Source organism: Mauremys mutica, unplaced genomic scaffold (assembly GCF_020497125.1).
Source record: "Mauremys mutica isolate MM-2020 ecotype Southern unplaced genomic scaffold, ASM2049712v1 Super-Scaffold_100167, whole genome shotgun sequence".
Classification (NCBI taxonomy): domain Eukaryota; kingdom Metazoa; phylum Chordata; order Testudines; family Geoemydidae; genus Mauremys; species Mauremys mutica.
The window spans coordinates 90,541-118,196 of NW_025423280.1; the positions used below are offsets into that span (position 1 = coordinate 90,541).

A 27,656-nucleotide genomic window follows, 5' to 3' on the forward strand; every position below is an offset into this window, starting at 1 on the left:
TGGGGGTGGGAGGGGGTATTTGGGGATGGGGGTGCAGGCTCTAGGAGGGAGTTTGGGGGTGGGAGGGGGTATGTGGGGTGGGGGTGCAGGCTCTAGGAGGGAGTTTGGGGGTGGGAGGGGGTATGTGGGGTGGGGGTGCAGGCTCTGGGAGGGAGTTTGGGGGTGGGAGGGGGTATGTGGGGTGGGGGTGCAGGCTCTGGGAGGGAGTTTGGGGGTGGGAGGGGGTATGTGGGGATGGGGGTGCAGGCTCTGGGAGGGAGTTTGGGGGTGGGAGGGGGCATGTGGGGATGGGGGTGCAGGCTCTGGGAGGGAGTTGGAGGGTGGCAGGTGGTATGTGGGGGTGGGGGTGCAGGCTCTGGGAGGGAGTTTGGGGGTGGGAGGGGGTATGTCGGTTGGGGAAGCAGGCTCTAGGAGGGAGTTTGGGGGTGGGAGGGGGTATGTGGGGTGGGGGTGCAGGCTCTGGGAGGGAGTTTGGGGGTGGGAGGGGGTATGTGGGGGTGGGGGTGCAGGCTATGGGAGGGAGTTTGGGGGTGGGAGGGGGTATGTGGGGTGGGGGTGCAGGCTCAAGGAGGGAGTTTGGGGGTGGGAGGGGGTATGTGGGGTGGGGGTGCAGGCTCTGGGATGGATTTCGGGGGTGGGAGGAGGTATGTGGGTATGGGGGTGCACTCTCTAGGAGTGAGTTATGTTGAGGGAGGGGGTATGAGGGGTGGGGGAGCAGGCTCCGGGAGGGAGTTTGGGGGTGGGAGGGGGTATGTGGGGGTGGGGGTGCAGGCTCTAGGAGGGAGTTTGGGGGTGGGAGGGGGTATGTGGGGTGGGGGTGCAGGCTCTGGGAGGGAGTTTGGGGGAGGGAGGGGGTATGGCGGGGTGGGGGTGCAGGCCTCGGGTAGCGAGTTGGGGGTGGGACGGGGGTAGTGGGGGGGGGGGTGCAGGCTCAGGGAGGGAGTTTGGGGGTGGGAGGGGGTATGTGGGGGTGGGGGTGCAGGCTCTGGGAGGGAGTTTGGGGGTGGGAGGGGGTATGTGGGGGTGGGGGTGCAGGCTCTGGGAGGGAGTTTGGGGGTGGAAGGTGGTATGTGGGGGTGGGGGTGCGGGCTCTGGGAGGGAGTTTGGGGGTGGAAGGGGGTATGTGGGGGTGGGGGTGCGGGCTCTGGGAGGGAGTTTGGGGGTGGGAGGGGGTATGTGGGGGTGGGGGTGCAGGCTCTGGGAGGGAGTTTGGGGGTGGGAGTGGGTATGTGGGGTGGGGGTGCAGGCTCTAGGAGGGAGTTTGGGGGTGGGAGGGGGTATGTGGGGTGGGGGTGCAGGCTCTGGGAGGGAGTTTGGGGGTGGGAGGGGGTATGTGGGGGTGGGGTGCAGGCTCTGGGAGGGAGTTTGGGAGTGGGAGGGGGTATGTGGGGTTGGGGTGCAGGCTCTAGGAGGGAGTTTGGGGGTGGGAGGGGTATGTGGGGTGGGGGTGCAGGCTCTAGGAGGAGTTTGGGAGTGGGAGGGGGTATGTGGGATGGGGGTGCAGGCTCTGGGAGGGAGTTTGGGGGTGGGAGGGGGTATGTGGGGGTGGGGGTGCAGGCTCTGGGAGGGAGTTTGGGGGTGGGAGGGGGTATGTTGGGTGGGGGTGCAGGCTCTGGGAGGGGGTTGGGGGCTGGGAGGGGGTATGTGGGGATGGGGTGCAGGCTCTGGGAGGGAGTTAGGGGGTGGGAGGGGGTATGTGGGGTGGAGGTGCAGGCTCTGGGAGGGAGTTTGGGGGTGGGAGGGGGTATGTGGGGTTGGGGGTGCAGGCTCTGGGAGGGAGTTTGGGTGTGGGAGGGGGTATGTGGGGGTGGGGGTGCAGGCTCTGGGAGGGAGTTTGGGGGTGGAAGGGGGTATGTGGGGGTGGGGGTGCAGGCTCTGGGAGGGAGTTTGGGGTGGGAGGGGTATGTGGGGGTGGGGGTGCAGGCTCTGGGAGGGAGTTTGGGGGTGGGAGGGGGTATGTGGGGTGGGGGTGCAACTCTAGGAGGGAATTTGGGAGTGGGAGGGGGTATGTGGGGTGGGGGTGCAGGCTCTGGGAGGGAGTTTGGGGGTGGGAGGGGGTATGTGGGGGTGGGGGTGCAGGCTCTGAGAGGGAGTTTGGGAGTGGGAGGGGGTATGTGGGGTGGGGGTGCAGGCTCTAGGAGGGAGTTTGGGGGTGGGAGGGGGTATGTGGGGTGGTGGTGCAGGCTCGAGGAGGGAGTTTGGGGGTGGGAGGGGGTATGTGGGGTGGGGGTGCAGGCTCTGGGAGGGAGTTTGGGGGTGGGAGGGGGTATGTGGGGGTGGGGGGTGCAGGTTCTGGGAGGGAGTTTGGGGAGGGAGGGGGTATGTGGGGTGGGGTGCAGGCTCTGGGAGGGGGTTGGGGGCTGGGAGGGGGTATGTGGGGATGGGGGTGCAGGCTCTGGGAGGGAGTTTGGGGGTGGGAGGGGGTATGTGGGGTGGGGGTGCAGGCTCTGGGAGGGAGTTTGGGGGTGGGAGGGGGTATGTGGGGGGGGGGGTGCAGGCTCCGGGAGGGAGTTTGGGGGTGGGAGGGGGTATGTGGGGTGGGGGTGCAGGCTCCGGAGGGAGTTTAGGGGTGGGAGGGGGTATGTGGGGGTGGGGGTGCAGGCTCTGGGAGGGAGTTTGGGGGTGGGAGGGGTATGTGGGGATGGGGGTGCAGGCTCTGGGAGGGAGTTTGGGGGTGGGAGGGGGTATGTGGGAGTGGGGGTGCAGGCTCTGGGAGGGAGTTTGGGGGTGGGAGGGGGTATGTGGGGTGGGGGTGCAGGCTCTGGGAGGGGGTTGGGGGCTGGGAGGGGGTATGTGGGGGGGGGGGTGCAGGCTCTGGGAGGGAGTTTGGGGGTGGGAGGGGGAATGTGGGGATGGGGGTGCAGGCTCTGGCAGGGAGTTTGGGGGTGGGAGGGGTATGTGGGGGTGGGGGTGCAGGCTCTGGGAGGGAGTTTGGGGGTGGGAGGGGGTATGTGGGGTGGGGGTGCAGGCTCTGGGAGGGGGTTGGGGGCTGGGAGGGGGTATGTGGGGATGGGGGTGCAGGCTCTAGGAGGGAGTTTGGGGGTGGGAGGGGGTATGTGGGGTGGGGGTGCAGGCTCTGGGAGGGAGTTTGGGGGTGGGAGGGGGTATGTGGGGGAGGGGGTGCAGACTCTGGGAGGGAGTTTGGGGGTGGGAGGGGGTATGTGGGGATGGGGGTGCAGGCTCTGGGAGGGAGTTTGGGGGTGGGAGGGGGTATGTGGGGTGGGGGTGCAGGCTCTGGGAGGGAGTTTGGGGGTGGGAGGGGGTATTTGGGGATGGGGGTGCAGGCTCTGGGAGGGAGTTTGGGGGTGGGAGGGGGTATGTGGGGTGGGGGTGCAGGCTCTAGGAGGGAGTTTGGGGGTGGGAGGGGGTATGTGGGGTGGGGTGGGGGTGCGGGCTCTGGGAGGGAGTTTGGGGGTGGGAGGGGGTATGTGGGGGTGGGGGTGCAGGCTCTGGGAGGGAGTTTGGGGGTGGGAGGGGGTATGTGGGGTGGGGGGTGCAGGCTCTCGGAGGGGGTTGGGGGCTGGGAGGGGGTATGTGGGGATTGGGATGGGGGTGCAGGCTCCGGGAGGGAGTTTGGGGGTGGGAGGGGGTATGTGGGGTGGGGGTGCAGGCTCCGGGAGGGAGTTTGGGGGTGGGAGGGGGTATGTGGGGGTGGGGGTGCAGGCTCCGGGAGGGAGTTTGGGGGTGGGAGGGGGTATGTGGGGTGGGGGTGCAGGCTCCGGGAGGGAGTTTAGGGGTGGGAGGGGGTATGTGGGGGTGGGGGTGCAGGCTCTGGGAGGGAGTTTGGGGGTGGGAGGGGGTATGTGGGGGTGGGGGTGCAGGCTCTGGGAGGGAGTTTGGGGTGGGAGGGCATATGTGGGGTGGGGGTGCAGGCTCTGGGAGGGGGTTGGGGGATGGGAGGGGGTATGTGGGGTGGGGGTGCAGGCTCTGGGAGGGGGTTGGGGGGGCAGCGCTTACCTGGGGCTCCAAGGCGGGGCAGGGGGGCCTCCATGTGCCTGATGCCCCCAGGCACAGCCCTGCAGCTTCCCCACTGGGTGCAGGGGCACTTGGGGTGCCTCATACCGGGGCCTCAGGGTGGGGCCAGAAGACGCATGGAGCTGGGGCCCCCGGGGGCTGGGGGAGAGCACTGGGGGGGGCAACGGGGGGGGCCACTTGGCCCCGAAACTGCTGGAGCCCCACGGGGCACATTGGGGAGGCTCGCGGGGCTGCGGGTGGAATTTGAGCCCCCTGCAGTAGAACATGGTGGGGGGGGGGCGATGGGGCGAAGAGGGAATGCAGGCTGGCCCCACTGATCTAGGTGCCACTGCCATGGGCCCTGGAGCAGAGGGGGGAGAAGAAGTGATTGGGAGTGTTGGTGTCACTAGGCATAAATCTAGGTAACTCGGAGAGAATGGCTCTGGTCCTATGTGAACCCAAGTACCTCTCTGTGAAGCGCGTCTGTTCGCCTCACTAAACATTTGTAACCTTCCCGTGCTCTGTGCTGACTGCTGGCAGCTGCTGCAAGGCCGGTTGGCACTAGATGCAGCCAATACTAGATACGATAGGCGGAAAGCAGATGCTGTCATCAAGGTTATATGCATGAGAAAATACTCCCCACAGTGGGAAAAGTACAGAGAAAAAGAAACAAAGGCTGTTGAAAATAGCAATTCCAGTCCTGAGAACCCCTGGGAAGCATTTTCTTGCTCTATTTTATCCTACTTTTTCTACAGCAAGTTACAGTGGATCAGTGCATTTGATTGGGGAGAAATGAAGTAACAGCTGCCGGAACTGAGCTTGAGCCCTCCTGAATTGTGAGGGGTTCAAAACCTGGAAGGCCAGGGTCCTGGGTGTGTGTGGGGGGGGCGGGGGGCTGTGGGTGCCGCGGGGGAGCACAGCAGCATGTATGCAGCAGCGTGTCTGGAGCTGCACAGAGCCAGACACGCTGGTCTGAGTGGCTCTGGGAGCTGTAGTTCCTGGTTAGCTCCCTGCCTATAGAGCCAGCCCTGGCAGCAGGGTAAGAACTACATTTCCCAGCATTCCCTTGGCCACGGCCCACTGGAAAGGAAGGGGAGGACCTTATGCTGCAGCCCGTGCTGTGAATGGAGAGTCGCGCTGTGAATGGGGAGGGATACAATATTTTAACATTAAAAAAAACAGGACACTCGGGGGGGGGGAAGCCCCACCCTGCCACCATCCACTCCCTCCAACTGCCCCCCACAGAAACCCCAACCCATCCAACTCCCCATCCCCTGATCACCACCTCCCGGGACCCCTGCCCCAACTTCCCCCAGGACCCCACCCCTATCTAAACACCACTCCTCCCTGTCCCTGATTGCCCCTCCTGAGACCCCCCAACTTCCCCCAGGACCCCACCCCCTACCTGTCCCCTGACACACCCCTGAGACTCCCATGCCGATCCAACCGCTGCCTGGCCCCTGACTGCCCCCCTGACCCATCCAACCCCCCCTTCTCCCTGCCCCTGACTGCCCCCCGAAACCTCCACCCCATCCAACTCCCCCCTGCTCCTTGTCCCTTGACTGTCCCCCTCCCGTAACTCCCTACCCCTTCTCCAACCCCGAACCCCCTTACCGTGCCAATCAGGGCACCCCATGGCCGTAGGAGACCTGGATGTTGCTCTCGCCCTGGCCTGAGACAAACACCAGCTGTTGCCCCTCGCAGCGGGTCACCAGCCAGGCGTTCTCCTGCAGGCAGCCGGCCTCCCGGATGAACGTCAGCAGCGCGTGGTCCAGACACTCCTCCATGGGGCGAGAAAGGCCACCCAGGAACGCCAACCGATTCCGCACCTTGGCGATGTTCTCCACGCTCAGCACCTCCGGGCGGGTGGAAATCAAGGCACAGGGATCCATCATCGGTCCCTCGTGCCGGTCCAGGTGCCGGTGGACACTGGGTGTGGATGGAGGCTTGGTAACAAACTCACAAGCTCTGAAAGTGGGAGAGGAAACAGGTCATGGGGTCTGAGATCTCCCTTTGAGGCACAGCTGAGATGAGTGTGTGGAGGACTCAGCCTTGTTGGGGGAATGGAGCTGGTGGAAAATGAAACGTTGGGTCTGATTTCAGCTACACTGGAGCAATTCCACTGGCTTCTCGATTTACACCAGAGTCACTGAGATCCGAATCTGGCCCTGATCTCCATCCCTAGGACTCCTGAGTTCTAACCTGTCTCTGGAAGACCAGGGGGGTCTGGTGGGTTAGAGCAGGGAAGGATGGGGGAGCTGGGAGCCAGGACTCCTGGGTCTGTTAGGATTTGTCTACACCAGAGGCCCAATTTGAATTAAGTCCGGGTGCAAACGTGAAACGCAGTTGCTCTTCCTGACTCCGCCTAGGCCCGTCCCTGCAGAATCGCTCCACGGTTCCACAAGCCCGTTTCTCCTCCCCTGCCCCGACGGGCGACAGAGACCAGGAGGAGTCTGTTACCCTTGACTAAGGGTGACCAGGGGAGTGCGGGGGGGCTTGGCTATACCCTGAGGGATTTAGAAACAGCAACCGCCTGGCCAGTGGTCACTGTGAGATGATTCCTCCGGAGCACGGACTGAACCCGGCCCCCTGCGTCCATCCTGTTTCCTCCTAGCGAGGTGTGACGTTATTGATATAAATGGGGACCATATAGAACATGGGTTGCAACCAAGGTCCTGTAGTGGCACCAAATCTTAGGTAAAGGGGGGTCATATAAGGTGTCTAAGACCAGGTTATGGGTTGCTGGTTATGATTATGCTGTCTGTATGTCTGTGTATCATTTTGTAGTGGAAGTTGTAAGTATTGGCTTTGTACTGTCTGTATTTTGTAGCGTGTTCTGCTGCTGGATAACACCGCAGACAAGTTGGTGGTAGCCCTGCCTAGCCAGCTTGATGGCCCATTAAGGACCATCAGCTACACAATTGACCCATGGAGAGAAGGCAGACACGCCTTGTGACTCAGCAAGGTATGCAGAGACTTGTCCATGTGACTCCAGACTCCATTTTGTTGTGATTTTCCACAGTAAGAACAAAGAGGTTCTTACACCTGGAAAAAGCCTATATAAGGCTGATGCATCATCTCCATCTTGTCTTCAATCCTGCTTGTACCTCTGGAGGACTTTGCTACAAACTGAAGCTCTGAGCAAAGGACTGAGGACCCATCCCAGCGGGGGATGTTCCAGAGACTTAATTTGAACCTGCAGTTTACTCCATCACTGCTGCAAGCCTGAACTAAGAACTTTGCCATCACTGTATGTAATCGATTCCATTTAACCAATTCTACCTCTCATCTCTACCTTTTTCCCTTTGTAAATAAACCTTTAGATTTTAGATTCTAAAGGATTGGCAACAGTGTGAGTTGTGGGTAAGATCTGATGTGTATATTGACCTGGGTCTGGGGCTTGGTCCTTTGGGATCGAGAGAACCTTTTTCTTGTATTGGGGTGTTGGTTTTCATAACCATTCATCCCCAAGAGGAGTGGCACTGGTGGTGATACTGGGAGACTGGAGTGTCTAAGGGAATTGCTTGTGTGACTTGTGGTTAGCCAGTGGGGTGAGACCAAAGTCCTTTTTGTCTGGCTGGTTTGGTTTGCCTTAGAGGTGGAGAAACCCCAGCCTAGGGCTGTGACTGCCCTGTTTAAGCAATTGGTCCTAATTTGGCACTCTCAGTTGGGTCCCGCCAGAACCGCATCGTCACACGAGGTTTCCTGGCTCCCGGCCCTGGAAGCGGCCCAGCTCTCACCACAGATCTGGGGCTGTCCCGTCCCAGCCCGGGGGCCGGGCACAGGCTCCCTCCCCTGGGATCTGTGTCCGGAGGGGCTGGGCTGGGGGGACGGTCACAGCCTGGGGGGCTGCTGGTGCTGGTTAGCCCCGCGTGGAGCCAGCCGAGCCCCCCCCCCCCCGCAGCTCTGAGCGCCGGTGAAACGCGGTGATGATTTTATCCACAAACGAGCCACTGCTACACTGGACTCTGCTACTTCTGCTACATGGAAGACAGTAGTCCAGCGGGTGGGGGGCGGCTCCTGCCTGCCCGGCCCCCAGGACCAGCCGCCGGCGCAGCTCCTGCCTGCCCGGCCCCCAGGTCCGGGTCCAGCCGGGGGGGGGGGCGGCTCCTGCCTGCCCGGGCCCCTGGTCCAGCGGGTGGGGGGCGGCTCCTGCCTGCCCGGGTCCGGGTCCAGCGGGGGGGGGGCGGCTCCTGCCTGCCCGGGTCCGGGTCCAGCCGGGGGGGGCGGCTCCTGCCCGGCCCCCAGGTCCGGGTCCAGCCAGGGGCGGCTCCTGCCTGCCCGGGTCCGGGTCCGGGTCCAGCCGGGGTGGGGGGGCGGCGGCTCCTGCCTGCCCAGGTCCGGGTCCAGCGGGTGGGGGGCGGCTCCTGCCTGCCCGGGTCCGGGTCCAGCCGGCCGGCGCGGCTCCTGCCTGCCCGGCTCCCAGGTCCGGGTCCAGCGGGTGGGGGGCGGCTCCTGCCTGCCCGGGTCCGGGTCCAGCGGGTGGGGGGCGGCTCCTGCCTGCCCGGGTCCGGGTCCAGCCGGCCGGCGCGGCTCCTGCCTGCCCGGCTCCCAGGTCCGGGTCCAGCGGGTGGGGGGCGGCTCCTGCCTGCCCGGGTCCGGGTCCAGCGGGTGGGGGGCGGCTCCTGCCTGCCCGGGTCCGGGTCCAGCCGGCCGGCGCGGCTCCTGCCTGCCCGGCTCCCAGGTCCGGGTCCAGCGGGTGGGGGGCGGCGCCTGCCTGCCCGGGTCCGGGTCCAGCGGGTGGGGGGCGGCTCCTGCCTGCCCGGGTCTGGGTCCAGCCGGCCGGCGCGGCTCCTGCCTGCCCGGCTCCCAGGTCCGGGTCCAGCGGGTGGGGGGCGGCTCCTGCCTGCCCGGGTCCGGGTCCAGCCGAGGGGGGTGGCTCCTGCCTGCCCGGCCCCTGGGGCTGGCTCCGGGGCCAGGTAGGACGGTAAGGGAACAGGGAGGGTGTGTTGGATAGAGAGCAGGGGAGTTGGGGGGGTGGATTAGTGTCGGAGCGGTACGAGGGCAGGGAACAGGGGGATTGAATGGGGCAAGGGTCGGGGGGGAGGCAGTCAGAAAGGAGCAGGGGTTGGATGGGGCAGTGGGGGGGCAGTTAGGGGTAGGGATTCCAGGGACAGTCAGGGGAGAGAGAGAAGGGGTGGTTGGATGGGGTAGGGGTCCCAGGGTGCCATCAGGAATCAGAGAAGGGGTTGGATTGGGTGGCAAGGGGCAGTTGGGACAGGGAAGGGGGTGGATAGGGCATGGGTGGGGGCTGTCAAGGAACATGGGGGGGGGGGGTTGGATGTGAATGACCCATCCCAGCGGGGGATGTTCTCCAGAGACTTGATTTGAACCTGCAGTTTACTCCATCACTGCTGCAAGCCTGAACTAAGAACTTTGCCATTACTGTATGTAATCGATTCCATTTAAACCAATTTGACCTCTCATCTCTACCTTTTTCCCTTTGTAAATAAACCTTTAGATTTTAGATCTAGAGGATTGGCAACAGCGTGATTTGTGGGTAAGATCTGATGTGTATATTGACCTGGGTCTGGGGCTTGGTCCTTTGGGATCGAGAGAACCTTTTTCTTTTATTGGGGTGTTGGTTTTCATAACCAGTCATCCCCAGGACGAGTGCACTGGTGGTGATACTGGGAAACTGGAGTGTCTAAGGGAATTGCTCGTGTGACTTGTGGTTAGCCAGTGGGGTGAGACTGAAGTCCCTTTTGTCCGGCTGGTTTGGTTTGCCTTAGAGGTGGAAAACCCCCAGCCTAGGGCTGTGACTGCCCTGTTTGAGCAATTGGTCCTGATTTGGCACTCTCAGTTGGGTCCCGCCAGAATCGCTCCGTCACACTGGGCTTGGTGTGAAACCTGGGGTGGATGCTGTCCGGGCCGGTCTCTTCTTTGCTCAACCCAAAGACCTGGTCAGGGACCTGGAGGTGGCGTCCCAATCACAGGGTGGGCTGGGAATTGGATGCTTTACTGTGAGCTTTTCCCAAGTGAATAGTCAGATACAAAACATAAGTGTCACCTGTGATAGGAGCCGCCCACCTACTAGCTGATCATCCATTTAATTAAAAAACAAAAACAACAGACTCTTGACAGGTCCATAGATGTTCTGTATTTCCCCCTGGGCTGTTCCCTTTCCTCTGCTCCCCCCCCCCCCCATTCCAGCTCGCGTCTGCATTCCCTCAACTGCGCCTCTTTATTTCCCTTTCTCTCTTTCCTGCGAGTGCTGGCAAGGTTTCGGCTGAGCACTCAGCGGTTAAAACCAGCCCTGCATACAAGGAGCCGGCAGTGGAGCAGAGCAGAGTGGGAAAGAGGCAGCTTTGGAAGACAAAATATTCCAGCTGGGATGGATTGAGAATCTGTGGGTTGCTGGGGCTGGCCTTAAAGGGGGAGGATTGCAGTGCCAATAGCAGGGCCGCCCAGAGGATTCCGGGGACCCGGGGTCTTCGGCAGCGGGGGGCCCCCGCTTCAGCAGTAATTCGGCAGCGGGGGGCCCTTCCGTTCCGGGACCCACCGCCGAAGTGCCCCAAAGACCCGCGGCGGGGGGCCCCCACCACCGAATTACCGCCGAAGTGGGCCCGCCGCGGGTCTTCGGGGCACTTCGGCGGCGGGTCCCGGAACGGAAGCCCCCCCCCCCCGCCAGCGAAGACGGGAGAGGAAGAGTTTTCCGGGCCCCCTGGAGTGAGTGAAGGACCCCACTCCAGGGGCCCCGAAAAACACTCATGGGGGCCCCTGCGGGACCCGGGGCCTGGGGCAAATTGCCCCTCTTGCCCCCCCCCCCCGGGCAGCCCTGGCCAATAGCACTCAGCCCTGCCTTCTCTCTGCTCTGTCTGTCCTTACCACTCATTTTTTCCCTCTCTCTTGCTTCAGCTCCGCTGCTACCGTTTCTGTGCACTGATCCCCTTGATACGTGTCCAAGCGACTGGGGCTTCCCCAAAGTCACTGACAAATCCATCACGGTTTCAACTGAAAATCAGCCTGGGTGGGTGGGTAGAGGGTCCAGCATGACCTGTCATTGGAAGTGTCTACCTTGGCTGTAGCACGTTCCTGCTCTTCCCCCTCAGCTCCTCTTGCAGGCAAGAGGAATGGCAGGGTGAGGCTGCGGCTTTCCAGGGCTTGGGGAAACTTGAGCTCCTCCTCTTCCTCGCCGAGGAAGGATCAGAATGGAAACTTGCCCAGTTTGTCCCAGCTTGGCCTTGGGGTGAACCAGCATTCAGTGCTAGAGGGTAGTGAAAGTGGGACTCTCCCTCCAAACTCTCCCAGGCCAGGAAGGAGAGGTTCCTCCAGCAGGCGCCTCCCCTTACCCTGACCAAGCCCAACAGGTAATGGCAGTGTTTCCTGGGGTTTTCAGAACTCCCAACAAGGGCATCTTAACTATTTCACTCCAGGAGGTGTAAGGAATAAATCAACAGGAACACAGCACTTCCCTTTGATAAGATTCATGCAAGTAAGTGTGCTCTATCTAAAACTGCAGTTTATTAGATTTAAGCACACACAAACATGAGCATTAGGCTTAGAACATTCCAGATATTTACCTGGAACGGTCTTGAGTAATTAAGAGCAGGTTCGCAGTGGCCTGTTGCTCACCCACTGGGGAAAAAGGGTGTCAGGGAAAATGTCTCTCAAGATGGCTTCAGAGGACTGCTCCCAAATACACTCTGTTAGCAAATCTTGTATAACTAACTTCTACAAAAACACATAGGTCATAATGACTCCTACCGTGTCATCACTTTTCTAACTTTCAATAAACTTTTCATATCAGAGGCATCTAGAACCAAGGTTTTCTAACCACCAAGGTTTTTAGTCTCAGTTGTTTACTTCTGTCCTCTCCTCCCATTCTGATTAGCAGAAACTGTCAGCTAGAGATGACCTTGCGTCTGAAAGCCTGTCTCCAAATTAACCCTTAACTATGTGGTGTTCTGTTTCATTACTTAAGGGTGGCCGAATGCACATAATACACCTCTACCTCCATATAACGCTGTCCTTGGGAGCCAAAAAATCTTACCGCGTTATAGGTGAAACCGCGTTATATCGAACTTGATTTGATCCACTGGAGTGCGCAGCCCCGCGCCCCCGGAGCGCTGCTTTACCGCGTTCTATCCGAATTCGTGTTATATCGGGTGGCGTTATATCGGGGTAGAGGCATATGGTTACAATTAACTGGATCGCATTCTGGAGTATACGCACCCCTCAAATCCAGGGCAAGGTCTTAGCACAGCAGAGGGGTGAGAGGACTGGCCCTTCGTCTCACTGCACCAGCCGCAGGGGCGGCTCTACAAATTTGGCCGCCCCAAGCAGTCATGCCCGTGAGGCGCCCCCGAGCCGCGGGAGCAGCGGACCTCCCGCGGTCATGACTGCAGAGGGTCCGCTGGTCGCGCGGCTCGGCTGGACCTTCCGCAGCTGTGGGCGGTTCGCTGGTCCGGCGGCTCCGGTTGAGCTGCCGCAGTCATGCCTGCGGAAGGTCCAGCCGAGCCGCGGGACCAGCGTCCCCTCCGCAGTCATGCCTGCGGCAGGTCCGCTGCTCCCGGGGCTCCGGTGGACCTCCCGCAGGCATGACTGCGGCAGGTCCGCCGGCCCAGCCTGCCGCCCCCCGGGAAAGGGCCACCCCAGGCAGGTGCTTGCCCCGCTGGGCTCTGGAGCCGGCCCTGACCAGCCGGTCACTAGCCATGCAGCTGGGACTCTGTATCTGGTCATGCCAATCAGAGGGGGCAGCCTGCTGTGCGTCCTTGGGTGCCCCTCACCCGCCTGTGGCATCCAGAACATGCAGGCGGCTGAGGGGGAGAGGAAGCAGTTGCTCTGATGGCTCCATAGTAGGAAATGCTGGGAGGGGCAGGGGCTGAGTCAGCTGGGCTCCAGACTGGGACGCTGCGCAGGGCGGGGTGAGCTGTGAGTCTCTTCTCACAAGTCCTTATTCCCAATGGCCCTTAGTGCACCTGGCCTGGAAGTTTCCCAGCACTTCCCAGTTCATGGCTCACGGGGGCGGTAGGGCCTGGCCGTGAGGCGGACACAAGGCAATCCCGCCCTCGTCGGCTTCACGTTCCCCTCTGAGAGGGCCCCGTGTGTGACGAGTAATGAGCGTTGCAATGGCCAGGTGAGTGAACACACAGCAATTGCACAGCACGTGGGGCTGCAGGAAGCCTGGGCACCCTACCTGCCTCAGGGCAGAAGCACAAGGCGAGGGGATGTCGGCATTCCCAGAATCCCACCTGCCTTGGGGGAACAGTAACGTGGGGTGGGGGATGCAGGTATCCTGAGACCACCATGTGCCTTGGGTCTGTAATATGAGGCAAGAGCATCCTGTGTGCCCCACGTACCCTTGAGGAGGGCAGTAGCATGTTAACAGAGCCTGCTGGGTGACCTCTGACCTGCTCTTCCTCCCGCCCTGCAGATCGATTTCCCAGCCTCTGCCTTCAACTGACGTTCACGAGCCCACCGGCTGCCGAGTGCAGCCCCAAGTACGAGTTCCACAGCTTGGGCAAAGAGGACCAGTGCAAGCTGAAGGAGGTGATGCAGAAGGAATCGCTGTACTGGTGAGAGGCCGTGCCCGCGTGGGGGGACGCACACACCATAGGGATGACTCACGGGGAGGCGAGACCTTGGCCCAGATGCTGTCTCCAGCTCTCCTGCCCTGGACTGTAGCTCGCCAATGGGCACTGCACAAAGAAGCAGTCACATGTGGGGGGGCTGGCTGGTGTGGGTGGATCTCCATTGGGTTTTCTCCTCAGAAGTCTGTCGGTGGGAGAAGGGGTCTCTTGGGCCCTGATCCAAAGCTGAAGGCAACAGAAAAACTCCCTCTGCTTTAATAGCCTTTGGATCAGGGTCTGTGGCCAGGCAGGTTTGTGACTCTCAGGCCAACCCGATCTCACGCTCTGCCCCCGTCCCTGCCCTGCACACATGTGCTGTCTGTCAGCAGCAGGACCAGAGGGGAGTCATGTGAGGGCCTGACCCTCATCTCTGGCAGGCTGGGGCCCCAATAGTGGCAGTGCTGGTCCTGATGCTTCTGCCCCCCATGCTCCCTGTCTGAAGGCAGCTGTTTTCAGGCTGTTCATCTGTCCTTCCCCTGATCTCCCCGGCCTCGCGCTCTGGCAGATGGCTGAGCGGGAAGAAACTGCCTTCTCCAGATGTGTGTACAAAGAAGGTGTCTCCAGCCTCCTCACCCCCGCTTCCCCCTCTGCCCAGGGCAGCTGGCTAGCCCAGCCTACGCCTCTTCCTCTGCATCACAGACATGTCTATAAACAGGAAGGCTCAGGTGTCGCTGGCCACATGCAAGGCAGCTCACTGCAGGCTGAGCTGACTCCTAGGGCATGATCCCGACCAGCAGGGCAGGGGGTAGTATCTGTCCCTCTTCTCTAATAGACAGTGGGAAACGGAAAGGTCCCAGGGGACCTGCTAGGGCCCAGTCTCTTGGAACCAGCTGGGAAGAACCAGCAAGCAACATTCCCCCTCTCACTCATTCAGCCCCACACATGGCTCCACAGGGCATCCGTACCTCTTGCCAGGCTGCCCTGCATGTGCCTGCTGAAGCGGGGAGGTCCACCCCCAATCTAAGGTTCATTACAGCCTCTGTCTCATGTGGCACCTGGCCCACCTCACCCTCCTTCTCCTCCAGTTCTCCATCTCTAAGCACCACAGAGCCCTGGCACCCCCACCCCATCTCATTTCTCCTGCCCCCCCCAACCCCTGTGGTTTTGGGGAGCTGACTCTTCTCCAAGCTCAGGGGCCATTCTGCATCCTCGCCCCCTCTCCACAGTCTTATGTAGACATGTATCCCTGGCTCCGGCTCCTGCCCCTGCCTTTGTGTGCCCTCTATAATAGCCCCACCCCCTAAGGCCAAATCCAGAACACAGGCACATCCCGGTCACCAGGTGTGATATCTGCCCTACAGCCACACACTCTGCTTCTGGGGCAGAGAGTGCCCCCTGCTGGCACCTGCAACAAACTCTCTGTCAGCTGCTCCCATGCTGGGTACAGCATCTGCTTCAGCATTCTTCTTCTTCTCCGGAATGATCCTTATTACCATCGCTGTATCCGGCGTGGCAAAAGTGCCGGGTGCTCTGCAAACAGAGAGACGCTCACGGAGCTTCTGGTCTAAGCAAGGCCCGGGAGAAGTGGGAGGGGGAGGCAAGTTCTACTTCTGCCCTGTTCCCCAGCTGTTGGGTGGATTGGGCCTTGGTGCAGGGATGAGCCTCCCAGAGCCGCTGGGTCTAGAAGAACAATAAAAAGCCAGAAGTGGGCAAGCTCAGTCCTCCATCTTGGTCACTCCCAGCTGGGGCTGCGGATCTGGGTCCCAAACCCACAGGCAGAGCACTTCCCACCCCAGCCCCTGCAAAAGACCCCCGGAGTCCCGACTCCAGGTGGCACTGGGAGCTGCCCCTCTGGCAGAGGAGAGAGACAGAGGCTCCGCAGAGAACAGGTGGCGGGCTGGAGAGGAGGCGTTTGAGCCCACTCCTGCTGGCCCGAATGCAGCCAGCCAGGTATGTTCCAGTCTCGGTAGAGTGGGAATAAGGAGCCTTGCTGTCCCTGTTCCTTTGCCAGCTGATCCAGGCCACGTGGTCACCTCACACAGGCTGCAGCTGTTGGCTTGAAACGTGACACTTCCTAGAGGGACAGGGCGCAGTGCTGGGAACTGGCAGGAGGCACCCAGCTCTTCCTGGCATTGTGCTCTGGGGAGGGCAGTGTCTGGCCCGCCTGCTCCAGAGCTCGTCAGGTTCATTGCCAGGGTGGGTCATTCCCACCTTCTCCTACGCAGGCAGCGCTTTCGCTTTCCTTTGCCTTTGTTTGTTTTGGGCGAGCTCTGTAGTAATCGTGAAAGGGAGTGTCTGGGAATGGACCTAGGCCTGGGAGCTGGGTGGGTCGGCTTCCCACACACTCAGCTCTGCTGATACCCCTCAGTACCGATCTGCAGCCCTGCTATTCCAGCCCTGAGCTCCTCCCTACCAGCTCTGCCAACAGGGCCGCGCCAAGCAGGCGCGTGGGGCGGCGTTGTCGGGGCAGGGTGGCATTTGGCTCCGGCGGACCTTCCGCAGTCATGCCTGCGGGAGGTCCACCGGAGCCCGGGAGGAGCGGACCTGCCGCAGGCATGACTGCGGCGGGTCCCCTCTTCCCGCGGCTCCGCTTGAGCTCCCGCAGGCATAACTGTGGCGGGTGCGCTGGTCCCGCGGCTCGGAGGGAGCTCCCGCAGGCATGCCTGCAGATGCTCCACCGGAGCCGCGGGACCACCACACCCGCCGCAGACACTTCTGCCCCGGCCGCGGGACCGGGGAAGGGCGGCGCAGCGCGGCGCCCTGCTTGGGGCGCCGTATTTTATAGAGCCGCCCCTGTCTGCCAATGCACCTCAGTGCCAACCCAGCCTCCCCTATTGCAGCTCTTAGATCTCCGGAGCTGCCAAGCACATTGAACTGTGCACTGGTCTGTGATGTGGAGAAATGTCCGCTAGGCACTAAGGTTATGTCTACAAGCTAGCTTGGGTAACAGAGCGCTGAAGCCACAGCAACTGTGGAAAATGACTCCGGTGGCTAGCCCGGGCCAAAGCCCACGCTGCTGCAGGTTCACTGCTCCAGGACCCAAACTAGATCAAATCTAGCTTGGGAAAATCTACGAGAGCTGCAAGCACACCCCATGATTATAGTGTAGACACACCTTAAGTTGAGACCTGCCAAACTCAATTCACTGGGGCTACAATGCACTAGTGTCATTTGCCTCTGTAAGAGCCAGGCCCAGGAGTGAGGGATTGTCACTCCCTGCAGACACTGGAATGGAAAATCGTGTGCAGCCCAGGGGCTCCAGGTTGCTACAGTGCTGATCAGGATTTTCAGGGGGAGAGAACGGAGTGGGGGCGTGTTTGAAATTCTCCTTGCCTCATCTTCCTCAATTTCAATCCATGCTGAAAATCAGCTAAGATGTGTCCAGAGGAATCAAAGTCACTTGCCTCTGCCCGGCCAGCTGACCCCCTGAATGTGTCAGGCTTGAGGTGGAAGGGTTTATGCTGCTTGATCAGGACTTGATCCAGCTGCCTTCCTCAGAAAATGGGATTGATTCATAAGCCACTACGTCACATTGGTCCCAGGATACTAGAGAGACGAAATGGGTGAGGTAATATCTTTTATGGGACCAGTTTCCATCGTGAAAGCGACAAGCTTCAGGTCTTCTCTTAGGCAGCCCTACCCAGTTCTAGTAACAGGAGCCAAAGTGGGTGTCCCAGGATTGACTTTCCTGCTCTCTTGTGGCCATTCAGAGCAATGACCCTTTTATTTCTTGTCCAGCTCCTGAGATTCCTAGAGCCAGACCCTGTTCCCAGTAACGCCAGTGTCAAGCCCTCTCTTCAGGGCTCTTTGATCCTGGGCAAGTCATGCCCCACTCTGGGCCTCAGGGCCCCCGTATGTACAGCAGGGATGGAAACGCACTGCTCTCCCAAGGGACTGAGGTCTGTGTCTTGTGACCTTTGCTGCCCTAGGCTGACGGACACGGACCGGAAGAGACTGTGGGAGAAGCGCTATTACTGCCACGAGCAGCCTGGATCGCTGCCTCTGCTGCTCACCAGTGCCCCCAGCTGGGAGTGGGCCTGCCTGCCTGATATCTACGCCCTGCTGAAGCAATGGACTTACATGAACCACCAGGATGCCCTCGGGCTCTTGCATGCAACGTAAGCCGCTGCCTGGGGAGTCCGTCCTGGGGGGTGGACGTGTGGTGGGCAAAGACCGCTCCTTTTCCTCGCCCCAGCCACTCACTGGGGGCTGTGGCTTCTGCCTCTCAGCCAGTCGCCGCATTAAGATGCATCCAAATCCTATGAACATCTGAACCCCAAACAATCCTAAAACTGCGCTGTGTCACCGTGGAGGGGAGGGGGAGGAACAGGGGCACAGGCTGGGCATACGTGGGTTTAGAATCTTTGCCCACAGGTTGGGCATGGGGGAGGTGGACATAGACTGGCTATCGCCTACTAGTATTCCCTTTAATATTGCAACCACGACCTACTGCCTGGTAGTGAGCACAGTAGGGAGCTGGGGGAACTGATCCAACAGGAACCCACCCAGAAAATAAAAAGAGTCGATAAGGGAACCAGGAGACTTTCTGGAGACAGGACAGACATCTCTGTTCCCATGTTTTGTGGCATTCCCAGGGGGATGATGTGGTTTGCCTGGGAGGCTGCAGCTGTGCTTTTCTCAGCACCTCCGCAGTGCGCCTATGAGAGGCTGTGATGGCGGCAGCAGCAGCAGACCCTCTGCAGAGAACCCGGTGGTCTCGTCTGCAGGCAGGTGGGCTGGGTTCCTCTGGAGAGAGCCTGCTGTGACCTCCTCCCAGTGATGTGTGGCTTGTGGCTGTAGGTTCCCGGATCAGGAGGTGCGGAGGACAGCCATACACTGGATCGACTCCATGTCAGATGCAGAGCTGCTGGATTACCTGCCGCAGCTGGTGCAGGTGAGGCACGTTGGTCTGAATGATTCAGTGAACAGCATGGCCTATGGTTAGTGCCAGGCCTGTCCATCTGTCCGGCCTGCTGATGGAGAAATGTCCTTGCTTCTCTCCTCCCAGGCCCTGAAGTATGAGTGCTACCTGGATAGCCCCTTGGTACGGTTCCTTATGAAGCGAGCCATCTGTGACCTGAGAATCACCCACTACTTCTTCTGGTAATGTCGGTGTGTGTGCTGCAGCCTTTGGGAGGGGTCTGTGCTCAGCTGGGGCCTGCCCAAGAGATGAGGGGTGCCGGGGGAGTGGGCATCCCACCATTAGCATCACCAGCCATGACTTGTGCCCCTCTTAGCCTGTGAGGTACAAGCCTCAGCTCCCCGCCCTGGAGTTCCTGAACCGGGGACAGTAGGAATGAGAAGGGTTGGAGCCCCTTGTCCTGACCTCTCCATGCTGCCCTCCTCCCCCAGGCTGCTGAAGGATGGACTCAAGGACTCCCAGTTCAGCATCCGCTACCAGTACCTGCTGGCGGCCCTGCTCTGCTGCTGCGGCAAAGGCCTGCGAGAGGAGTTCGACCGGCAGTGCTGCCTGGTCAACACCCTGGCCAAGCTGGCCCAGCAGGTTCGGGAGGCTGCTCCGTCCTCGCGACAGGTTGGTGCTTAGCCTGTACCTGTGGGAGGGGCAGGGGAGTCAGACTGAAACTACAAAACTCAAGGGGCTGCTCGCAGGGCCGGCTCTAGGTTTTTTGCCGCCCCAAGCAAAAAATATTTTGGCTGCCCCCCACCCCAGCCCTGGGCACTCCTCCCCCCACCAATGCCCTCCCCCACCCGCACCCCTTGCCACCCAGCCCTGGGCTCCCCCCCACAAACGTGACCTCCTCGTTCACCACAGCAATCCCCGTTTACACTTGCAGTGGGGATCAAAATGTTTCTCCTATTTTTATTTCACTTTAGTATAAATTTCACCCCCCTCCGTTCCCTGCAACCCCATCTTTAGTGCTCCAAATGCACATGGAAGGCATAGGGACTAACCCTCAAACCTTGTACCCAGAAAGGGATGGGGATCTAGTAAAGAGGGTTCAGGCAGAGGAGCGGGTGTGGGGGTGCTTGGGGGCTCTACACTGGCAGAGAAGTGGGGTGTGATGTACTCGCAGAGGAGGGTGGAGGAGGAGAGGGGGTATCAGGAGGGTTGCGGGAGAAGAAGTGCAGGGGAAGGGGAAGGTGCGGGAGGACAGGGCTGGGGGAGGGTACAAGGGGAGAGGTGTGAGTGAAGGGAGAGTACAAGGGGAAGGGGCTGCGAACGGGATAGGAGGTGCAAGGGCTGAGAGGGGCAGGTGCTGACAGCTGCTTCCCCAGCCCCGTGCAGGCAGAGCCGAGAGGACGGACACTGACCCCCAGGTGCCCGACCTGCGGGGGTCCCCTGGCGGGGCAGTATCCCCCGCTGCCCCGCTCGGAGCCGGGCTCTGCCTCCCCGCCCAGGGCAGGCAGCGCGGGGCTGAGGCGGGGGAGGTGCGCAGCGGGCTGGGTCCAGGGGCAGCGGCAGCTCTCTGCACAGCCCACTCCTGTGGGGAAACGCCACGCCGCCCTGGGGAGACTCAGAGCAGAGCAGCAGCGGCAGCAGGACCCCTCCCCCACCCCATCTCTGCATCCCCAGGCCCCACTTCCCTCCCTCCCTGGCTCCTCACACCCAGGCTGGACTGCTGCTGGAGAGCCCAAGCATCATCCCCCGGAGCTGAGCCCCTCTCGCCGCCGCAGCCCAGGCCCAGCTCCGGGGGATGATGCTCGGGCTCCCCAGTGGCAGGGCAGCCTGAACTGCAGTCCAGCCTGTGCAACTCAGGCTGCCATGATTGCCATCTAGCTACTGAAGCCATAACTGCAGTGTCAGTTCCCGCTCAGTCTGAAAGCCTCAGCTGACGGGGAACATCTTGGTTCAGGGCCAGCTCCCGGCTTTTTGCTCCCCAAGTTAAAAAAAAAGGGGGGGGGGCGAGAGTGCCGCCCCTTGGAAAGTGCCGCCCCAAGCACGTGCTTGGAGCGCTGGTGCCTAGAGCCAGCCTTGGCTGCTCGCTTTGGTTACGGACAGTGCTCCTCTGTCTGCAGGGAGCAGGCCACGAGCGCTGGCTGTCAGGGGACCTCCCAGCTGCTCCAGTTCCCGCCTTGTCCAGTTGGAGGCGCTGTTGGGAGCCATGCAGGAGTGCTGGCTGCACTTCAGGAGTTGCTGAAGGGCCATGGAGGAGAAGGGGGAACAATGCTCCTATCCCAACTCCCATCCCCCACTGAGGGGCCTTCCATACCTCACACACGTGCCGAGGCTCCCCCAACCTCCTCGCCCATAATTCCTTGAGGTCACGGGCACTTCCCTCCAGCTGAGGGTGACCAGGCAGGCCTGCCTAGTGCTGTTTCTTCAGGGGTCACTGAGCAAGGCAGGGTTCCCAGGCATGCATTGCAGCTGGAGAGTGAGAAGCTGCCGTTGGGAAGGGATTGCAGCTCCCCCTCAGCCAGTCGATCCCTCCGGGGCAGTGGGTTGCTGGCAGGGCTGTGGGTGGGGATGTGCATGCGAGGCTGTGACCCACCCCTCCCTGCGTCTCCGGCAGGCCATTCTCCGAGACGGGCTGGTCGACGTGAAACAGTTCTTCAGCACCAATGGCTCCTGCCGCCTGCCGCTTAGCCCCAGCCTGCTGGTGAAGGGGATCGTGCCCAGGGTGAGTGACCGAGCCGGGGCGAGAAGGGAATCGGGACCAGGACTGCTGGTCCACCTGCTGTAGTAGGCTAATTTCCCCCGGGGCACAGAATGCCAAGACGATGGATTCTTATGAGGAGACCTTTTGCATCGTCCATCCATCAGACTCCCCCTAATCTACTTGCCCCGCAAAGAGCACCCGTGCTCAGCCTGCGTACCTCGGACCCATGTGCTCCTGACCCCCAGCCCTGTCTCCTCTCCACCTGCCCCAACACTCCAGATTGCTCCTGATCTGCACCCCATCCCCATGAACCCACCTGCACCCACCTTGATGCGATGGATCCAGCTCCCTGCCTCCCCTGAGCTGCAGTGCCTGTCTAGCTGAACTTCGGCGTGGGTTTGGGGACGTGAGTCAAATGCCCCCCAGGGCCTTGCGTGAGCTAGGCAGAGAGAAGCCTGGTGACTGGCTAGTGCACAAATCCCCTGGCCTGAGTGTTGGGCCTGGTGGCTGTACACATCCCAAATAGCCAGGGCCCAGAGCTGGTGATCCCTGCAGGGGGCAGGTTGGTTGATGCCGCTGTCCTACTGACAGGGAATTGACCAGAGGGGGCCTGTGTCCCCTGGCAGACTGAGATCATAACCCTAGGATGCTCAGGCCTGCAGCGGTGTTCATATCCCCGGGTAGCTCTGGTTCTTCCTGACAGTCTCCTCCTTCCCTCCCTGGTGGCAGGACTGCTCCTATTTCAACTCCAAGGCCGTGCCCCTGAAGCTCTCCTTCCAGAACGTGGATGCCCTCGGGGAGAACATCCGTGTTATCTTTAAGGTGAGCCCGGCTGCTGCTGCGGCTTATCTGGTTGGCTCTGTGCCTGCGCCTCTGGCACAAGCGGTTCTGATCAAACAGCCATTGCCGAGGCTTCTGGTTCAAAGCGGGTAGGAGTTCATTGCAGAATATTAGCCAGTAGGACACTTCCTCCTCTCGGGCTGCTCCCATCTCTGCAGCAGCTGTGAGACCAGGTGCTTGTCAAACAAAAAGTGAGCAAAAGTCTCCGAACTGTGATGGGAACCAGCTCCACTGCAAGCCATGGCTGCGTGACAAACCCTAGTTCCCCTAGAAATGCTCTCACTAAATAGCAGGATGGGGGGGCGGGAGGCCATCAACAGAAGGCACTTGAGTCCAGTTCTTCACCCACAAAATCCCTGCCACAGAAGCTGAAGGTTTAAAAAGCCAGTTGGATCATGTAGCTCATGGGCAGTGTCGTTCTCTACAATCTATTCCCCCGGTCTGGTGCTCAGTTCCACTTTCAGTGTCCCAAGTGAGGAGGCTTCCACCCCTTCCCTATTCCACAGTCCAGACCTGACTGTTGGCACCTCTCCCATGATGTTCCCACTCCCTCGGCTCCCACAGAATCGCATCTGTCCCCCCCAAAAGTGAGCCCCCTTTAGCCCCAGACACATTGTGGAAGAGACCCGTCCTGCATTCATGAATTGTGGGGTTTGTGAAGGCTGTGCTGGGCAGAGGCAGAGCTGGCAGTGCCCTCTTTAAATCTGAGAAGAGCCTCTGTGGGGAGGGTGTGCGAGCTCTCCCCTGGGAGAGGGAACCATGAACTGTTGGCTTCATGGAAATGCCCCAATTGTGACCATGCGCCTTCCCTCCTGTGACTGCCAGTGTGGAGACGACCTCCGGCAGGACATGCTGACGCTTCAGATGATCCGGATTATGAATAAGATCTGGGTGCAGAAGGGGCTGGACATGCGCATGGTCATCTTTCGCTGCTTCTCCACTGGCCGGGGACGGGGTAAGTCGGAGCCCGGGTGTGACGGTCTCCCATTTTCCTCCCAGGAGATCTCTTGGGGGGGTTCCTGCTCCTCTGGGGCTGTGATGCTCTCGGCAGGGGGACACTGTAGGGAACTCAGTGGCTGCAGAGCTAGGGTGAACAGCGCGAACCCAGCGACTGTCCCTTTGGGTATGTCTCTGCTGCAGTGTGGATGCGGGCTCTGACACGTGTTTAAGCCCAAACCCCCTTTTCTGGAGGAAGGTGAGGCAGGTGCTTCAAGTAGCACTTTCTGGAGGTAGCATCCATTGGCTGCTGTAATGGCGTCCCTTGAAGACCGCTGTGCAGCTGTGGCCAGAGCAGGGGCGGCTCTAGGCACCAGCTAAACAAGCAGGTGCCCAGGGCGGCGAAATTTAGGGGGCGGCGAAATGACGGGCGTGTATGTGCCCGCTTACCGGAAGAGCGGCGGGAGCTCTTCCCCGGCTGCAGAGGAGAGGCCGCTCCTCGGCTTGTCCCCGCGGGTGCACACCAAGAAGCGGCCCCTCCTCTGCAGCCGGGGAAGGGCTGCGCTACCGGCTCCTGCCTTTCCAAGGTAAGCAACCCCCCTCCCCTCCCCCCAAGGCGGAGCTGGTAGCGCGGCCCTGCCCCGGCTGCAGAGGAGGGGCCGCTTCTCCTCCGCTTGTCCCCGCCGGTGCACTCCGAGAAGCGGCCCCTCCTCTGCAGCCGGGGAAGGGCTGCGCTACCAGCTCCCGCCGCTCTTCCGCAGTAAGGCCCCCCCCCGGCGGAGCTGGTTGCGCGGCCCTGCCCCAGCTGCAGAGGAGGGGCCGCTCCTCAGCTTGTTCGCGCTGCTCTCCTGCGGGCAGCGGCCACCCCCCACCCTCCAGACCAACCGGTAGCCAGCTGCGGGCCGCCTCCCTGGGGGGGGGGCTAGGGCGGCGCTGCGCTGCTCGGGGGGTGGGGGCTCGAGCTGCGGTCGGCGCCGCTCGGGGGGGGGCGGCGCTCTTCTTTTCTGCCTGGGGCGGCAGAAAAGCTAGAGCCGGCCCTGGGCCAGAGAATATCAGCACAGGCTAATATCAGTCAGCAGGTGCAGGGGGTGAAGAGGGTAGCTCTGCCCCCTGGACCTGTTACTGGGTGTGCCCCGAGGCATCCCACAAGGCAGGATGGCAGCACAGGTGGCTCGCTGCCCCTCAGTAGTCAGAGCTAACTGGATGGTATTTAACTCCGCCTAGAAACCCAGCTTCTGCAGAGGTCTGGGGCATCGGTGCCTGCACATCCATCGCCTACTGAGCCGCTGTCAGAGCCACCTGACATAGCCAAGGTCCTTGGCCTCCTGCGAGGCAGGGACTCAAGGCTTCATAACCCTGCGCCTCCGAGCAGGCTCTAAGGGATGTGCCACGGGAGCTGGTAGATATACCCTGGGCTTTCCGCAAGAATTGGATAATCCCAGACTTGAGCTGTTGCCCATGTACCAGTTCATGAGTGGGGTAAATTTGGCATAAGGGCTCAGGACCCTCTGGCCTCCTGTATCTCTCCCCACCAGTTAAATCTATAGGGATGTACCTTGTCAAGGACTGTCCTGCCTTCCCAGAGTCTTTCCTATCCATGGGAGTTGCCTTACATCCCTGCCACCAGAGGAAGACGCTGTGGAAGACTCTTGCGGCCTGATTTTCAGAGGCGGATTTTGGTCAGTGCAGCTGCACTGACCTTCAGCTCCTCTGGAAATCAGGCCCAAGGTGCCTCAAGTCAGGCTCTCAAATTGAGGCATGCAAATCGGTGACGGCTGGCCCCTCAAGGGGCTGCTGAGACCTTGGGGACCCAGGCTGGGATCTCTCTGCGCCACCCAGGGCAGGGGGAGGGGTTTGAATGGACAGAGCGAGTGGCAATTCTGGGTGCTGACCCTATACCTGCTGCCTCCATTTCCAGGCATGGTGGAGATGATCCCCAACACAGAGACTCTGCGCAAGATCCAGGTGGAGCATGGGGTGACGGGCTCCTTCAAGGATCGCCCCCTGGCAGACTGGCTGCAGAAGCACAACCCCACGGAGGATGAGTACGAGAAGGTAGTGAAGTGGGATGCAGCGGGGTGACTTTGGAATGGAAAGGGGCCATACAAATCCCTCTATAGGGCAGGGAGCAGGGGTCCGAGGGAGGCAAATAGCCTCTGCAGCTTGAGATGATGCACAAACGAATGCCTCAGCCAATATGCTTCACTTCTTGTAAGCCCTCCACGTAAACAACGGCCAACAGATGCATCCTGAGCCTGGCTTGGCCACACGCTTAGCTTTGTTTAGGACCTTCAGTGAGTGAACTTGATCTTGACCTTTTGCATAAACCAAGCCAGCCAGGTGCACCTGTGCTCCTGAATTGTGCCTACATTTAAGGACAAGCTGGACAACCCCCTGTCAGGGATGGTCTAGATATACTAGGTCCTGACTCAGCGCAGGGGCCTGAACTAGATGGCTTTTTGAGGTCCCTTCCAGCCCTGTGATTCTGTACCCACAGATTTGTTTATGTGTAGGACCTACAGCAAGAGTGCAAGGTTTTTTGTTTTTGTTTTTTTTGGTAATGCTTTGTTACTGGTGAAGGCGGGTGGGGGCGCTGAGCATCGTTAAGTGCCCTCCTCCACCCCACAGACCAGGCTTGCTCCTGAGAGTGCGGGACTAAACATTCCCATGCTCTCTCCCCTTCCTCTCAATTCCTTTTTGAAGTCTCTCTTCCCCCCTCGCCTGCTCTAACCCCTTCTCCCTCTCCCAGGCGGTGGAGAACTTCATCTACTCATGCGCCGGCTGCTGTGTGGCCACCTACGTTCTGGGGATCTGCGACCGGCACAACGACAACATCATGCTCAAAACCACCGGCCACATGTTCCACATTGGCTTCGGCAGGTTCCTGGGCCATGCCCAGATGTTTGGCAACATCAAAAGGTGGGTGTCACCCACAGGAGCATGGCAGAGGGGTGAGATTGCTCCCATTGTACTACATGCTGGAGCAGAGCTTAGTCCTGGTTCCCTTGACCAAACATCATCTCCCTGCAGCTGTTGTGCTGGGGACGGCCAGGTTTCTGTGAGACTACAGGGCTACAGTTTGTACTGTGGGCACAGCGGTTTGGAAGGTCTGCTGTGCGGCTGCCAGGGAGCCTGGCTGTGTTGTGATGGATGCAGGACAGACTGGAGTGGCTGTCTGTTCCATTTCCCGTGGTCGACCCCTCTGCTCCACTCCCTGTGCTGATCTGGGCACGTGTCTCTTTTTCTATGGTGCAGGGACCGGGCCCCGTTCGTCTTCACCTCGGACATGGCCTATGTCATTAATGGTGGTGACAAGCCCTCCAGCCGCTTCCATGACTTTGTGGATCTCTGCTGCCAGGCGTACAACCTGATCCGCAAGCACACCCACCTCTTCCTCAACCTGCTGGGCCTGGTGAGAACACGGGGGGGCTGCCCTGATCCAGGCACCGGGGCAACTTTGCTCTCGCTGGATCTCCAAAGAGTGGGCCACCCTCCACGCCCAGGCCTTGAGATGCCTCCCACCCCCAGTGGTGGGAAATTCCCTTCCCCCTCGGAGTCTGCAGCTGCCTCTTGGCCTCTCTGGTTCTGCCCCCTACTCTGGGCTCTCGTGTCCCATCTGACAGCACTATGAAAGCAGCGTGCTCCACCCTTGGGGGGAGGCGTGTGCTTAGTGTCACGCAAGCGCCCCTCTGGCTGTCTGAAGTGCAGCACTGACTGCCTAATCATACGGCGCTCACCCAGCCGTCCTCGCCCATGTGGGTGACTCGGATCCAGGCAGACACACCCAGCGCTGGGCTGGGCTCGCGAAGTACATCTCATGGGGTGTGGATGTGTGTTATGGGGAGAGGGCCCCCGTCCCTCTCCGCTGGAGGAGTCTTCGGGGGGGATGCTGGACAGGCCATCTTGACCCGCACCTGAGCCATGTTTACGGTAGAGGCCCCAGGACTGGCTGGTCCATCTCCCTCTCCCTGCTCCTTCCCCACCTCTGGGCTCCTGGCACTGACCTGGCTGCCCTGCTCTCCAGATGCTGTCCTGTGGTATCCCGGAGCTCTCCGACTTCGAGGACCTCAAGTGCGTCTATGACGCCCTGCGGCCGCAGGACTCCGAAGCCGACACCACCACCTATTTCACCAGGTAAAAGGATGCAGCTGGCGCTGGGTGACAGATGGGGAAGGGGGCACCCCTCTGTCACCAGGGAGAGATGGAAGGGCCTTCAGTGGCTGTACACCCACTCCTAGGAAAGGAGCCAGGCTCTTTGTGTCCCAGCATCCCTGGTTGAGGGGCCCTTGTGCACTCAGAGTTTAGGAGCCAGGGGTGCCATGAATGGCAGCTGCCTTTGGCCCAGGGTGGAGTCCCCCTCCCTCACTGAGACGCTGCCCTTCCTCATTGCAGGTTGATTGAGTCCAGCCTGGGCAGCGTGGCCACCAAGCTCAACTTCTTCATCCACAACCTGGCACAGATGAAGTTCACAGGCTCAGACACCCGCCCCGTGCTTTCCTTCGCCCCCCGCGTGCACACGCTCAAGACATCCGGCCGATCCGTGACGTCTTCCTTTGCCGCCGCGAGAAAGTCTTCAACCCCAGCAAAGGCTATGTGAGCGCTGCAGCTCTGCTTCTGCGGACATGTGCCGGGGGGAGATGAGAAATCTGGGAGAGGGATTCTGTGCCGGGGGGTGGGTTAGGAGGAAGGCCATTCAGTGGAGACCCAGGGGCAGAGACACAAACCAAATGAAGGCTGCTGCTGCAGCGATTTCCTGATTCTGGCCTCGCTAGGAATAGTTAGTGGTTTAGAGGAGGGAAACCCTGTTCTCTGGCAAAGGGAAATGTGGGACCTGTCATTGGACGGCTGCCCTCAC

The 27,656-nt window shown here is 60.7% G+C and overlaps 1 pseudogene; it reads left to right on the forward strand.

The window, feature by feature from the left end:
• The first annotated feature begins 13,181 nt into the window (after positions 1 to 13,181).
• LOC123359710 lies at positions 13,182 to 27,398 on the forward strand (annotated as a pseudogene).
• The last annotated feature ends 258 nt before the right edge of the window (positions 27,399 to 27,656 follow it).